Source organism: Choloepus didactylus, assembly GCF_015220235.1.
Source record: "Choloepus didactylus isolate mChoDid1 chromosome 11 unlocalized genomic scaffold, mChoDid1.pri SUPER_11_unloc3, whole genome shotgun sequence".
NCBI lineage: Eukaryota > Metazoa > Chordata > Mammalia > Pilosa > Megalonychidae > Choloepus > Choloepus didactylus.
Window position 1 is genome coordinate 3,524,414 of NW_023637580.1, and position 14,744 is coordinate 3,539,157.

Below are 14,744 nucleotides of genomic sequence, written 5' to 3' on the forward strand. Positions count from 1 at the left end.
TGTGCTAGTAATTTAATTCAGACCCACCCAATAGGCAGGCCAACACCTCCATGGAAATTATCCAATCAGAGTCATCACCCACAGTTGGGTGGGATGCATCTCCATGGAAACACTCAAATAATTACAATCTAATTAACACTGATATGTCTGCCCACACAAGATTATATCAAAAATAATGACATTTGGGGGCACATAATACATTCAAACTGGCACGTATGTCTCTGTTGTGTTTTTTATCTCTTCTATTGTGACTTTCATTCCCGTAAGTTATGCCATTTGTTTTTTCAAGCTTTTAATTTCTTCTATTTGGTCTCCCAGTGTCTTCTTTATATCCTTCATCTATTTTTGCCACATTTTCCTTCAACTCATTGAATTTGGTTTAGAAGATTTGTCTGAACACCTTTAATTAGTTGTTTCTACTCCTGAATCTCAGTTGGGGTTAGTTTGTTCCTTTGGCTGGGCCATAACTTCTTTCTTCCTGCTGTGATTTGGGATTTCTTGCTGCTGTCTTGGCATCTGATTTTCTTGCTTAGTTATTCTGGAGGTCATTTCTTTTGCTTAGGGTTTTCTTGTTGTTTGTCATTGTTTTCTGTATGTTATTTGACAGATATCTATCTCTATCTGTTTTAACTGTTCAGAAATTTTCAGTTCTTGTTTTCTGGTTCTTGCCATGTGTATATGAAAGATTTTGAAATTGCCCTTTTTGTGTGTGTGCTGTTGTTTTACTCCCAGGAAAAAATCTTTCTTTTCCCTTTTCTTCCTCAGGGAATGTTGATCTGTTGTTTTGTTTTTGCCTAAATGTATTCTTAACATTCTTTTCATTGCCTCTTGGAAATTTTACCTGGCAAACTGCTCTGGAAGGAAGGTTTCCACAGACAGCATTGAACCCAATCAGATTTCCCCAGGCAAGACAGGTCCAGTACTCATAAAATGGATGTAATCAGTATCAAATATACCTGAGGATGAGACCCAGATGGGTGCAAGTCTTTCCTCTGAAGCCTCTTAATCCTGTGCTTTTCTTGTCCTGCCCAGCAGATGGCACTTCTCAGTCCACTGCTCCCCACCAGCATAAACTGGTACAGTGCCTTTAATTCTCAGCAGACCTTATCCCTATCAGGGGCATCATTGAGACAGAGGCTGAGGCTGAAGGTGGGCTTAAACAGTTTCTGTTTTCCAGCTCCTGGGCTCTGAATTCCTTAAATAACAGCCACCTCCTGTGAAAAGCCTTGCACCCTGTTCCAGTTTGCCAATGCTACTGCTATGCAAAATACTAGAAATGGATTGACTTTTATAAAGGGGATTTATTTGGTTACAAATATACAGTCCCAAGGCCATAAAGTTGTCCAAATGAAGGCACAACAAGAGGATACTTTCACTGAAGAATGTCCAATAGTGTCCTGAACACCTCTGTCAGCTGGAAGGCATGTTGGCTCATGACTGCTGTTCCTTTGCTCCTGGGTTTGCATTTCAAAATTGCTTTCTCCAAACTGTCTCTGGATCACTCTTAGCTTCTCCGGGGCAAACTCTCTGCACTTCATTTCTTTAGCTTTTCACCCCCAATCTCCAGGCATCTCTAAGCATCTGTGGTCAGCTTCCAAGCATCTAATGCCTCTGTGCTCTGGCTTAACTTAACCCCGGACATTTTTGTCTCTCTGCTGTCTGTGTGAGCTCCCTTTCAAGGATCCCAGTAAACTAATCAAGTACCTACCCTGAATGGATGGGGGAAAATCTGCATGGAAACATTGAATCAAGAGGTCACACCCTAATCAAAAAGAATTAATAAGTCTGCCCCCACAAGATTGTATAAATGATATGGCTTTTGGGGAGGACATATGTCCAAACCAGCACAGGCCCATCTTATGTTGGGTGATTATCCACCCTCAGCCCCCAGTTCCCTGCAGGATGGAAAAGTTACAGGCCTCTCAACACAGCCCCCATCCCCTTTGTCAGGAACAAAGCATGAGGCAGACAAGTGTCCACATTTTGTAGGTTGAAACAACTGCTGATATCCCAGATCCTGTGTCTAAATTCTTTCAATGAGAGCTGCCATTTGTGCTGGGCCCTGTCCCCCCTTTTCTTGGGGAAGAAAAGCCCTTTAGGAAATTTTCTCCTTCACCTGATTAGTTACTTTGTCTCTCAGACATTCTTTAATAAATCGTTTGCCTGGGGCAGGGCTGAAAACTGATAATGTCTGCTGCTTTCTGTAATCAGCCCTTAAATGTTGAAAAAAAGGAAAAGGAAAAAATCCTTTTCAGAACCAGTTCCCTAGATTCATTAATCAAGAGCTGAAGTTATTATCCAGCTCTGTGTGCCCTGTTTAGGTGGTTAGAGCTTGTTCCAGTTTGCTAATGCTGCTGTTATGCAAAATATCAGAAATCATTTTGCTTTTATAAACGGGGTTTATTTGGTTACAAAGTTACAGTCTTATGGCCATGAAAATATCCAAAGACATCAACAGTACAGTGCCTTCACTGAAAAACAGCAATGGTATCTGGAAAACCTCTGTTAGCTGGGAAGGTACATGGCTGGCATCTGCTTTCTCTTAGGTTGCATTTAAAAATGTCATTCTCCAAAATGTCTCTCTAAGCTGCAGCTGCTCTGGGGTCCTTCTGTTTGTGAGCTTTTATACGACTTCAATGATTAAATCAAGACCCATGCTGAATGGGCAAGGCCACAATTTCATCAAAATAATCTAAACACAGTTATTGCCCACAATTGAGTGGGACACATCTCCATGGAAACAACTTAATCCAAAGATTCCTACCTAATCAACACTAATACCTCTGCCCCCACAAGATTGCATTAAAGAACATGGCATTTTGGAGAACATAATACATCCAAACCAGCACAGGGTCATTTTCCAGTATTTTGAGCTCAGAGAGCTCCATAAGCCTGTGTTTTTCATCTGCCCAACCTCCTTGCTGGTGGCTAGAGATATCTAGATTTCCTTTGTGTTAGCCTTTTATGTTTATCTGTGCTCTGGGCTTGTATTATGCAGTCTGAATTTGTTAATCAAATATGTAATTGAAGCTTCGTTGAGCTCACCTTCCATTTCTTCTATTAGGGAGGGCTTCTGTTTCCTGTTTCCCCCTGGGGAGAGACTTAAGACATTTTGCCTTGCCAGTGAGGTATAGGCACAAATCTTCACAGTGGAGAAGAATTTACTTACAGTTCTGTATTGTGATCTCAGCCCTAAGAGCCATTTCAGGCTGATGTATGATGTGTACCTGGTCACAGAAGTCCCCCAAACAGTACTTCCAGAAAGTTCCTGGATTTTTACTAGCTGCCCTAGAGGATGAACTAAATTCCACACCTCCCTATGCTGCAATCTTGCTCTGCCTACAGTTCCTCATTATTTTTTGCATTTTTAAATTGTGGAATATAACGTATTTTCATAGAAGTGATAACTTTCCAAGTGCAATTTAACAAGCAATTAGCAAATTTCAAAGAATGTTATGGATTATAGTCCCACTTTTCAATTATTTCCTTGTTATGAAATATAACATATTTGCAAAAAGGTGATGCTTTTCAAAGTTCAATTTAATAAGTAGTTATATAGGAAATTTCCAAGACTGTTATGGGTTACAGTACCATAGTTTTGGTTATTCCTTATTGTGAAATATAGCTTACATAGAAAAGGTGATACCTTTCAAATTACAATTTAACAAGTAGCTATATAGCAAATTTCAAAGAATATTATGGATTACAGTTCAATCATTTCAGTTCTTTCTTCCTAGCTATTCTAATACTCTTGTAACTAAGAAATAAAAATTATATAAAGATTCAATGTTCATAATCCTTTGTTAGATTCTATCTTATCTGTTTCTACCACTTCGTCTAGTTTAATCACTTTCCTTATCTTTGGGAATGTCTAGACAGTGACCACACTAACTTGTTCATGTTGTAAAGGGGTGTTGACATATGGGAAAAGGGGACACAACTGGTTGACGTTCTTGAAGAGGATGTTGCCTCTGGTTTGGGGACTTAGCTGGCATAGGAGCTCTCTGGAGGATTTAAGTTTCTGAAGAATAAACTTAGTGAACCTTTTATAGAGTCTCAGATAGGGACCTGGATATTCTTTAGGGTTTTTGAGACTATTGCTGACTTTGGCTTATCATACTGTGGCCATTTGGGATATCTAGCTGAAACTTGCATAGCTACTTTTAGCCACTGAATCCTTATTTTGTTGCCTTTCTTTACCTCTTTTTGGTCAAAAAGGCATTCTCAAACCTTCAATGACAGGTCCATGTCATTACCAGAATCCATGTCTCATGTCACAGGGAGACTCACTCACCTGGGGGATCCTGTCCCACATCAGGGGGTGGGTGATGAATTTACTTGCAGAGTTAGGCTTAGAAAGAAGTCCACATATGAGCAACAATAGAGGTTCTCTGATGGTGACTCCAAGGCATAATTATAGGTAGGCTTGGCCTCCCCTTTACAACCATAAGTTTCTAGATATATTGATCAAGAGATTCAAATTGAAAGTACAGAAATAGACCCCCAGATTTCTGGGTGACCAATTTTTGATAAGGCCCCCAAATCCACTAAATGGGGATAGAACAGCGTCTTCAATAATTGGGGCTGGGAGAACTGGATATCACTATCCAAAAGAATGAGGACCCCTTCCTCACATCCTATACAAAAATTAACTCAAAGTGGATCAAAGACCTCAATATAAGAGACAGCACAATAAAACTCTTGGAAGTTAATATAGGAAAACATCTTCAAGACCTGGAAATAAGAGATAGCTTCTTAGACCTTATATCCAAAGCACAAGCAACAAAAGAAAAAAGAGATAAATGGGAATTCCTCAAAATAAAAAGATTCTATGCCTCAGAAGACTTTGTCAAAAAGGTGAAGAGACAACCAATGCAATGGGAGAAAATATTTGGAAAACTTTTATCTGATAAGAGACTAATATCCTGCATATATAAAGAAAATCCTACAATTCAACAATAGTACAAACAGCCCAGTTATAAAATGGGCAAAATATATGAAAAGGTATTTTTCTGAAGAGGAAATACAAATAGCTAAAAAAAAAAATAATAATAAAAATGTTTTTTCACTAGCTATTAAGGAAATGTAAATCAAAACCAAAATGAGATTCCATCTCAACCCAATAAGAATGGCTCTGATTAAAAAAAAACAGGAAACAACAAATGCTGGAGAGGATGTGGAGAAATTTGAACTCTATTTATTTTTTCTGGGAATGTAATGGTTCAGCTGCCCTAGAAGACAGTTTTGTGGTTTCTCAAAATACTAGATATTAAATTATACTATGGTCCAGCAATTCCACTTCTCAATATATACCCAAAGGTCTGAAAGCAGTGACATGAACAGACATTTGCACAATGATGTTCATAGCAGCATTACTCACAATTGCCAAGAGATGGAAACAATTCAAGTGTCCTTCAACAGATGAGTGGATAAACAAAATGTATTATATACATATGATGAAATACTATGCATCAGTAAGAAGGAACAAGATCCTGAAAAATATGGCAACATGGATGAACCTTGAAGATATCATGCTGAGTGAAATAAGTCAAACACAGAAGGAGAAATACTGTGTTATCACTACTGTGAACTCCCTGAAAAATGTAAAATCAATGTATTTTAATGTAGAATATTGGGGATGAAGAGATAGAAACTAGTGAAAAGGGAATGATAAATTATCCCTCATTTTTGAAGAACAGTTTTGCTGGACAAAGTATTCTTGGCTGGCAATTTTTCTCTTTCAGTGTCTTAAATATATCATTCCATTGCCTTCTCATCTCTATGGTTTCTGATGTGAAATCAGGACTTAGTCTTACTGAGCATTGCTTATATGTGATGAATCACCATTCTCTTGCTGCTTTCAGAATTCTATCTTTCTTTAGGATAGTCTGGCAGTTCCTTAGAAAACTAGATATCAAGTTGCCCTTTGATACAATAATTTCACTTCTCAGTATATACCCAGAAGATCTGAAAGCAGTGACATGAAGAGATATCTGCACGCCAATGTTCATAGCAGCATTATTCACAATTGCCAAGAGATGGAAAAAACCCAAATGTCCTTCAACAGATGAGTGGATAAATAAAATGTGGTATATACACATGATGGAATACTACACGGCAGTAAGAAGGAATGAGGTTGTAAAACATGATGACATGGGTGAACCTTGAAGGCATAATGCTTCAGAAAAAAGAGAGACACAAAAAGAAATATTATATGTTACCACAAGTGTGAACTCTGGGTAAAATGTAAAATAAATATTTTATATTGTAGAATGTATGGGACAGAGAGATAGACAGCAACTAGTGAAGAGGGAATGATAATCTAATAAGAACAGATAAGCTATTGAGGATAATATCAATGTTATCAGAATGCTCAGGATTGATTATGGTTTGCAAATTTTCTTGGGTTTGGTAGGGACATGTTGGAACAATAATTATTTTAGGTTATTTGTTTTTCTTATTCCTTTGTTTCATTTTTTTAATTTTTGATAAAGTAAAAAAAGCTGTTGCATTAAAAAATTAGCTTCAATGTAGTTATTTTAGGTTAATTGGCTTTTCTTACACCTTTGATTATGGCTTAATTTTCTTGGGTATGGTAGGAACATGTTGAACACAATGTAGCTATTTTAGATTATTTGTTTTATTATTCCTTTGCTTTGTTTTCTTTGAAATGTGTTTTTGTTGTTTGTTTATTTTTAATTTTTCAATAAAGTTTAAAAAAGAATTCTATCTTTATCATTGGCATTAGACAGTCTGTTTTGTGTTTGTCTTGCAGTGGGTCTATTTGTGTGTATTCTGTTTAGAGTACATTGCACTCCTTGGACATGCACATTGATGTCTTTCATAAGAAGTGGGAAATTTTCAGTAATTAATTCCTTAAATATAGCTTATGCCCCTTTTCCTTTCTCTTCTCCTTCTAGGATATCCATGATGAGTAAGTTTGTATTTGAGCTGTCAATTCCTTGAGACCCTGATCAATTTCTTCCATTCTTTTTTCTTTCTGTTCTCCTGTCTTCCAGCTTGCTGATCCTTCCTTCTGCCTGTCCAAACCTGCTTTTGTATGCCTCTAGTGTATTTTTAATCTCATCTATTTTCCCTTTCATTTCCATAAGATGTTTTATTTTTCCTTGCATGTTTTCATATTCTCCTTTATGCTCACTCAATGTATTCTTAGTATCCTTTATCTCTTTAGCCATATTTTTCCTTCATCTCCTTGAACTGAAGTAGGAGATTTGGTTGAACATCTGTGATGAATTGTTCCAAATTCTATACCTCCTGTGACTTTTTAATTTGTCCCTTTGCCTGTGACATATCTTCCTGTTTCTTAGCATGACTTGTAGTCTTTTTGGTTGATATCTGGGTGTCTGATTATTGTGATACATTTACTCTGAAGGTTGGTTTCTCTCTCTCTCGTCTAAGATTTTTTGTGATTGGGTTTGTGTAATAGCTCTTATTTGAGATTTGTTTCATCAGTATTTTCCAGCCACACAGGGTCATGTACCCACACAGGGTGTGCAGACTAGTTCCAAAGGGCTCTTGGGTACAGTGAGGAAGGTCTCCAAAATGCCTTTTCTTCAGCTTCCCAGGGATGTGCTGCTTTTCCTTGCCTGTCCAGCTGATGGAGCACTTTTCAAAAAAAATAGCTTCTTCCTGAAAGGTGTGCTTTCCTGAACTGCCCAGCAGGGGGTGATCTTTGTTTCTACCAATGGAGTGCTTCACCTGTCTGGTACAGGCTAGTGCTGCAGGGTCCAGCATTCTCAGTTTGCAGGATGATAGCTAGAGGCAGTACATCCCATGTCCCCTTCTGATCTGGGAAAGAGGCAAAAAAGCAATGTGAATACATGCTCAAAAGATGGCTAAAAGAGATGCATTTTCATAAGACTATCTAGGATTAGGCATATAATGTATTCTACTATTTCAAGTTCTCACTAGTTACTAAACATCAATTCACAAATAAAATGCTCATTTTTTGTTCCTTTATCAAATGGAAAATTCTAGTTTCAATTCTATGGGAGGGAGACAGAAAAAATATAACTTTCATAAAAAATATCACATTTTTCAAATGGAAGAACTCCCAACTGGCCCAGAAAGTTCATATTACCAATATACTTTCATTGATACAAATTTCATTAAGTACTGATACATGGCATTAAGATTCAGAACCAAATATAGGTGACAATCAATTCCTTATGTTCTAGAATAAAGGCCTCAAGTCCCACTCAATTTCCAGTAACATTTTACAGGATCAATAATAAGGGATTTCATTTCATGCATATTTTTGCATTTAACATTCTGGTCTAAAAGCTGGATAGATATTCTTCAAATTCTTCAACATTCCCCAACAATCAATTTTAGAATTGTGCTGAAAACAATCCATAGAAACCTCTTCCCAAACTGTGTTTCCCAATCTCCAATCTATGCATAAAATCAATCTTTTTCTATATACCATAAATTTAATCTAAGTGAAATGTACCCATGAATATTAAAACTAGTTGTTAGAAAGATTTAAATAGCTTTGTAATTTATCTCTTAAAACACAACATGTGGCAGCTTGATCTTCTGTTGACAATGATGGTCAGAGCCTAGAACTTAGTTCATTCAATTCCCATTTGTAAACAGAGAAACACACACCATATAATACACCCTATTCCTCATGTCTTTAGAATCTTCTATTACCTTAAACCTTTGGCCTCCCAGTCAATTAAGTTCAAACATCTTTTAGCTAAAACTTCACTTTCAAATGTTTAACAGAAATTTTTTCACCCACACTTCAGCAATACATTTCTGAATCTTTAAGTACTACTGCAAAATCTGAAACCTTCCTCAAAGAAGTCACCAAATGAAAAGAAATAAATAAAATATTAAAGGTGTTATCCAGAATATGACACAGAAGGTTACTATTATTCAGGATCCCCTGTTAGGATCATACTTTATATTATGTCAATGAATGGCAAGAATTGCCAAAATCCTAAGATGGATTTTGACCAAAGAACTTACAAAAAAGTTGGGGAGTACATACCCTTTTTCATACAAAGTGCCCCTTAGAACAGCAGATTATCTGCAATTCATTTGAGGCCTCACCTGGAGAAAAAGGCTTTCATGGGCACAACCAAGATATGCGCTAATTTGTGAAGAACAAGAACATGTGATTTTTAAAATCTCAGCTCTACTGTAAGTTTCACCAGCCTTTTACACTGTATTCATAGGAAACTGCAGCTGCTCTGCCAGCACTCGTACTACCTCTCTGTCTTATCCTAGGCTTAACATGTAATAGCTATGCTATGGAATTTCACAGGTGATAGTCTATAACTTGAAGGAATAATCATTTCTCCTAATTCCAGGCTTACAGTTTTCAAATATCACTTGCAGTTTTTACTCAGTAGAGCAGCCATACAGACATTGACTATCTATGAAAAGAGGTTTACCTCAAATATATGTTTGAGCATTTTAAAGTTAAGAAGTAGCTCTACCATAACAAACAAAAACAATTACTTATGGTTGGTATTTCTGTGAAAAGTCCTTTAAAAAAAGTCCATTCAATGTAGAGCCTAGTGGCTTATTTATTGCAAAATCAAAATTCAAGGTTGCAAATTTACTACATCCATTCAAAATAAATAATATGAAATACAGATTCTAGCATAGATATGTGAAAATCAAACCAATGGATTGAGCCTGCATGTTTTATTTGCTCACAAACTTGCATACACTAATACTCTGCAAAAAAGACAACTGCAGCAAAGAGAAAGAAAACTACCCTTTTGCAAATATGCCAAAAATATCCGTCCAAGGAGACCAAAAGAATGTGTGGTTTGTGTGTGTGTTTATGTGTGTGTATGTGTGCATGTATGGTACTTTCAACAAAAATGCTGGTTCTAAGAAAAAATTTAACTGCATAGTTTTCTGTTTTTCTAAATTAAATTCAGTTTTATTGAAATATATTCACATACCATACAATCACCCATGGTGTACAATCAACTGTTCACAGTACTACCATATAGTTATGCATTCATCACCACAATCTATTTTTGAACATTTTCCTTACATCAGAAAGAATCAGAATAAGAATAAAAAATAAAAATAAAAAAGAACACCCAAATCAACCCCTCCATCCCACTCTATTTTTCATTTTTGCCCCCATTTTTCTACTCATCCATCCATACACTAGATAAAGGGAGTGTGATCCACAAGGTTTTCACAATCACACTGTCACCCCTTGTAAGCTACATTGTTATACAATTGTCTTCAGGAGTCCAGACTACTGGGTTGGAGTTTGATAGATTCAGATATTTACTTCTAACTATTCCAATACAATAAAACCTAAGAGGTGTTACCTATATAGTGCATAAGAATGTCCACCAGAGTGACCTCTCGACTCCCTTTGAAATCTCTCAGCCACTGAAGCTTTTTTCATTTCATTTGGCATCCCCCTTTGGTCAAGAAGATATTCTCAATCCCACAATGCTGGGTTCAGATGCATCCCAAGGAGTCATATCTTTCATTGCCATGGAGATTTACATCCCTGGGAGTCAGGTCCCAGATAGGGGGGAGGGCAGTGAGTTCATCTGCTGAGGTCACTTAGAAAGAGAGAGAGGGCCACATCTGAGAAACAAAGAGGTGCTCAGTGGGAGACTCTTAGGCATAATTATATGCAAGTTTAGCCTCTCCTTTGCCATAACAAGCTTCATAAGGACAAGTCCCATGATAGAGGGCTCAGCACATCAAACCACCAGTCCTAATGTTTGTGACAACATCAGCATCAGTCCAGGTGAGGAAGTCCAATACTTCTGCAGTTTCCCCCAGCTCCTCAGGGGGGCCCTGTGAACACATTTTTATTCTCTGCTCAAATTGCTTTGGGATGCGTCACTATTTCACTCTAACCTATACTAACCTACCATATCTCACTTCCTATTCAAAGTTCCATGTAATTGTGATGTTTGAACAAAATGACTGTAGAGTTGTACTGTTTAGAAAATATAGATCCTGCAACAAATATACATCTCTTTTCTTGGTTTCACATGGAAGTTGAAGTTTTAAAACACAGTCAGTTTTGACCTTTACCCTTTGGCCCAGTTTGCCCTAGTCTTAACGAGATCTGCTTCATTCATATCACTAATTGAAGTCTGGGCTCTTTTCCAGTTTTTTTTTAAACATTTGCTCTATAACTGCATAATTAAAAAAAAAAAAAAACCTGCAACATCTGAAGCCATTAAAGGACCAAAGATTAACCCCAGCAGAATTGGTCTTTATGACAACTAACAGACACAAATAAGAAATATTGATCAAAACTCAGGAATTAAATAGCTGGATTAATACTCTGTCCATTGTTGGGAGAATTTTTCTTCAATTTAAATGTCCCTTCTTAGCTCTGAAAAAATTTAAAGTGCTAACTTTATATAAAGCAGGCAAAGTCTTTAAGTTATTTGCTATCAAGTATGCCAATTTTTATAGAACTAAAGAAAAAAAAAAAGAATAAAAAAAAATAAAAAAAAAAAGAAAAAAAAAAGAACTAAAGAAAGAACTGAGAATAAACTAAAGTGAAATGGGAAAATAGAAATAGTGAAAAACTGACAAATTGTAGTTGGACAAAATAGACTACTACTATACCATCTTGGCTTTCTTATTTCAATTAAATGTATAAACTTACAGATTTGGTTTTTGCTGGTATAGTACATTAACTCTCTTAGATTTACTAACTACCACAATCAAACAGTATACAAACAGTTATAAGGAAAATACTGCCATTGAAATATCAATGTGACACTAATTAAAGCAATCTTAAAAATAAAATGTAGTTTACTAATGTAAATGAATACAAAATGTAATAGTTCTTACAAAGTAAGAACTGTGTCCTTGTCCAATGCTTAATTACTCCTGCCCTTCAGCTGCTTTTTCAAGAAAATATGCATTAACCAAATGGTGATTGAGGTGTTTGCTCTAATCTTTTTCCTTTCTAAAAGAATGATCACAAAAAAATATAGATAAAATCTCCTTCAGCCACTTTGACTGTGGAGGCTTCTTTTGCACTTTTTCTACTAGTTTCTTGTGGAACAGCTCAAGCTGCATTCAATCCAGAATAATCACTTCAATCTGACATGTCACTTGGATCACTTTCATTGTGACTGTGACTGCCTTCATCTTCATCAATTTCCTGAGACTCATTCACTGCTGTGGTAACAAGGTAATGCCACAGTGGATTTTTTTAAATTTTTATTCAGTTTTTTTGAGATATATTCATTCACATACCATACAATCATCCATGGTGTACAATCAACTGACCACAGTACCATTATATAAGTGTGCATTCATCACAATTCCACAATTTTTGAACATTTTTATTACTCCAAAAAGAATGAAAATAAGAACAAAAAATAAAGGTAATAAAGAACACCCAAATCATTCCATCTTCCCCAACCCACCCTATTTTTCCTTTAGTTTTTGTTCCCATTTTTCTAGTCATTCATCCATACCCTGGATAAGGGGATTGTGAGCCACAAGGTTTCCACAATCACACCATCACACCATGTAAGCTACATAGTTATACAATTGTCTTCAAGAATCAAGGCTAATGGGTTGCAGATTGACAGTTTCAGGTATTTCCTTCTATCTATTCCAATACACTAAAACCTAAAAAGGGCTATCTATATAGCAAATAAGAATGCCCTCCAGAGAGACTGCTCACTCCAATTGAGAGCTCTCAGCTGCTGAAACTTTGTTTCATTTCACTTCCCCCTTTTTGTCAAGATGTTCTCAATCCCATGATGCTGGGTCCAGGCTCATCCCCAGTAGTCATATCTTGCATGGCCAGGGAGATTTACACCCCTGGGAGTCATGTCCCATGTAGGGGGGAAGGCAGTGAGTTTACCTGCAGAGTTGGTTTAGAGAGAGAAGGCCACACCTGAGCAACAAAGAGGTTCTCTGGGGGAGACTCTAAGGCACAAATATAAGTAGGTTTAGCTGCCAGAGTGGTTCTGAACACTGCTTTTCCTTCTTTTATTTGTGGGAGAAGGAACACTAGGGAAATTATTCTTCAACTGCTGAGTCTTTACTGGCAATATTCTCAGATGTGTTCTGGTCAGTGTCAGTTCTCATTTAATAAGGCATAGTGTCAGACTGATGTTTACCATGTGAAATTTCACACTCTGGCATAGCCTTCAAGTTTTGTAGAGAGGATGAAATACTGGTAGATTCCTCATTACTAGCATCAAGACCAGCTCTACTGTTTTCTGAGTCTTCTACTTTCTGAAGAGGAACTTCTTCAATTCTTTCCCCTTCAAAACAATTTTTAGTCTCTTTATTCCTCTTCTTTTAAGTTTTCCATTGGGACTGGTGGTGATCATGGTAGGAGATTCTGTACACATGTACTTTCCTTTAGAACCTATCTTTGTTAACAGGCACTAAGCTAATATCAGTAAGTACATGCTCCTTCTATGCCATTTCACTCTGCCTGGAATATTTTTTCCATTTTATTACCTTTTTGATGAGCAGACCTTCTAGGGATTGCCTTCATCTGAGGAGGAAGTCTCCATGAGAAGAGGCTCCAAATGAGTAGAACTCACCTGAAAGAACTCCACAGGAGGAGGCTAAATTAGAACAGGTCCAATCTGAGAAGTCTCCACAGGAGGAGCTTGCAAACGAGCAAGTCCAACCTGAAAAGACAACACAGGAGAAGGCTCCACTTAGCAGGTCCTATATAAGCAGACTCCACAGGAGGAGCCTCCCCTTGAGCAGGTCCTTTCTGAGAAAATTCCACAGGAGGAGGATCCATCTGAGCAAGTCTATGTGAGAAGACTCCACAGGAGGAGGCTCCACTGGAGCAGGTCCTATGTGAGCAGACATCAGAGATGGAGGTTCCACTAGAGCAGGCCCTATCTGAGAAGACTCCACAGAAGAAGTTTACACTGGGGCTAGCCCTATCTGAGAAGTTTTCACAGGAGCAGGCTCCAGTGGACCAGATCCTGTCTGAGAAGGAACTCAGCTGAGCAGACTCCACAGGAGGAGACTCCACTAGAGCAGGTCCTACCTGAGAAAACACCATGGGAGGAGGCTCCATCTGGGCAGGACCTATCAGAGCAGAATCCACATGGGGAGGCTTCATTGGAACAGATCCTCTCTGAGAAGATTCCATGACAGGAGGATACACTGAAGCAAGTCCTACCTGAGTAGACTCCACAGGAGGAAATTCCCCTTGGTCAGGATTTATCTGAGAAGGCTCTACAGGAAGAGGCTCTAATGGAGAAGGTCCTATCTTAGAAGACTCCATGAGAGGAGGCTCAAAATAAGCAGATACCAGCTGAGCAGAGTCCACAAGAGGAGACTCCACTAGAGCAGGTCCCTTCTAAGTAGATGCCACAGGAGGAGGCTCCATCTGAACAAGCCTGTCTGAGAAGACTCCACAGGAGAAGGCTCCATTGGACCAGGCCCTGTCTGAGCAGAGCTCAAAGGAGGAAGCTTCTTTGGAGAAGGTCTTATCTGAGAAGACTCCACAAGAGGAGGATCCACTGGGGCAGGTCCTGTCTGAGCAGACTCCACATGAGGATGCTCCATCTGAGCAGTTCCTGAGAAGCCACCACAGGAGGGAAAACCTTCTGAGCAAGTCCTACCTAAGAAGACTCCACAAGAAGAGGCTCCACTGGAGAAGGTGCTACATGAGAAGACTCCATGGAAGGAGGCACCAACTGAGCAGGTAGTATCTGAGAAGACTCCACGGGAGGAGGTTCCACTGGAGAAGGTAAGACCTTAACAGG

At 38.0% G+C, this 14,744-nt stretch overlaps 1 pseudogene; it reads right to left on the reverse strand.

Moving 5' to 3' along the window:
- Window positions 1-11,865: 11,865 nt before the first annotated feature.
- LOC119524645 lies at window positions 11,866-14,260 on the reverse strand (annotated as a pseudogene).
- Window positions 14,261-14,744: the final 484 nt, after the last annotated feature.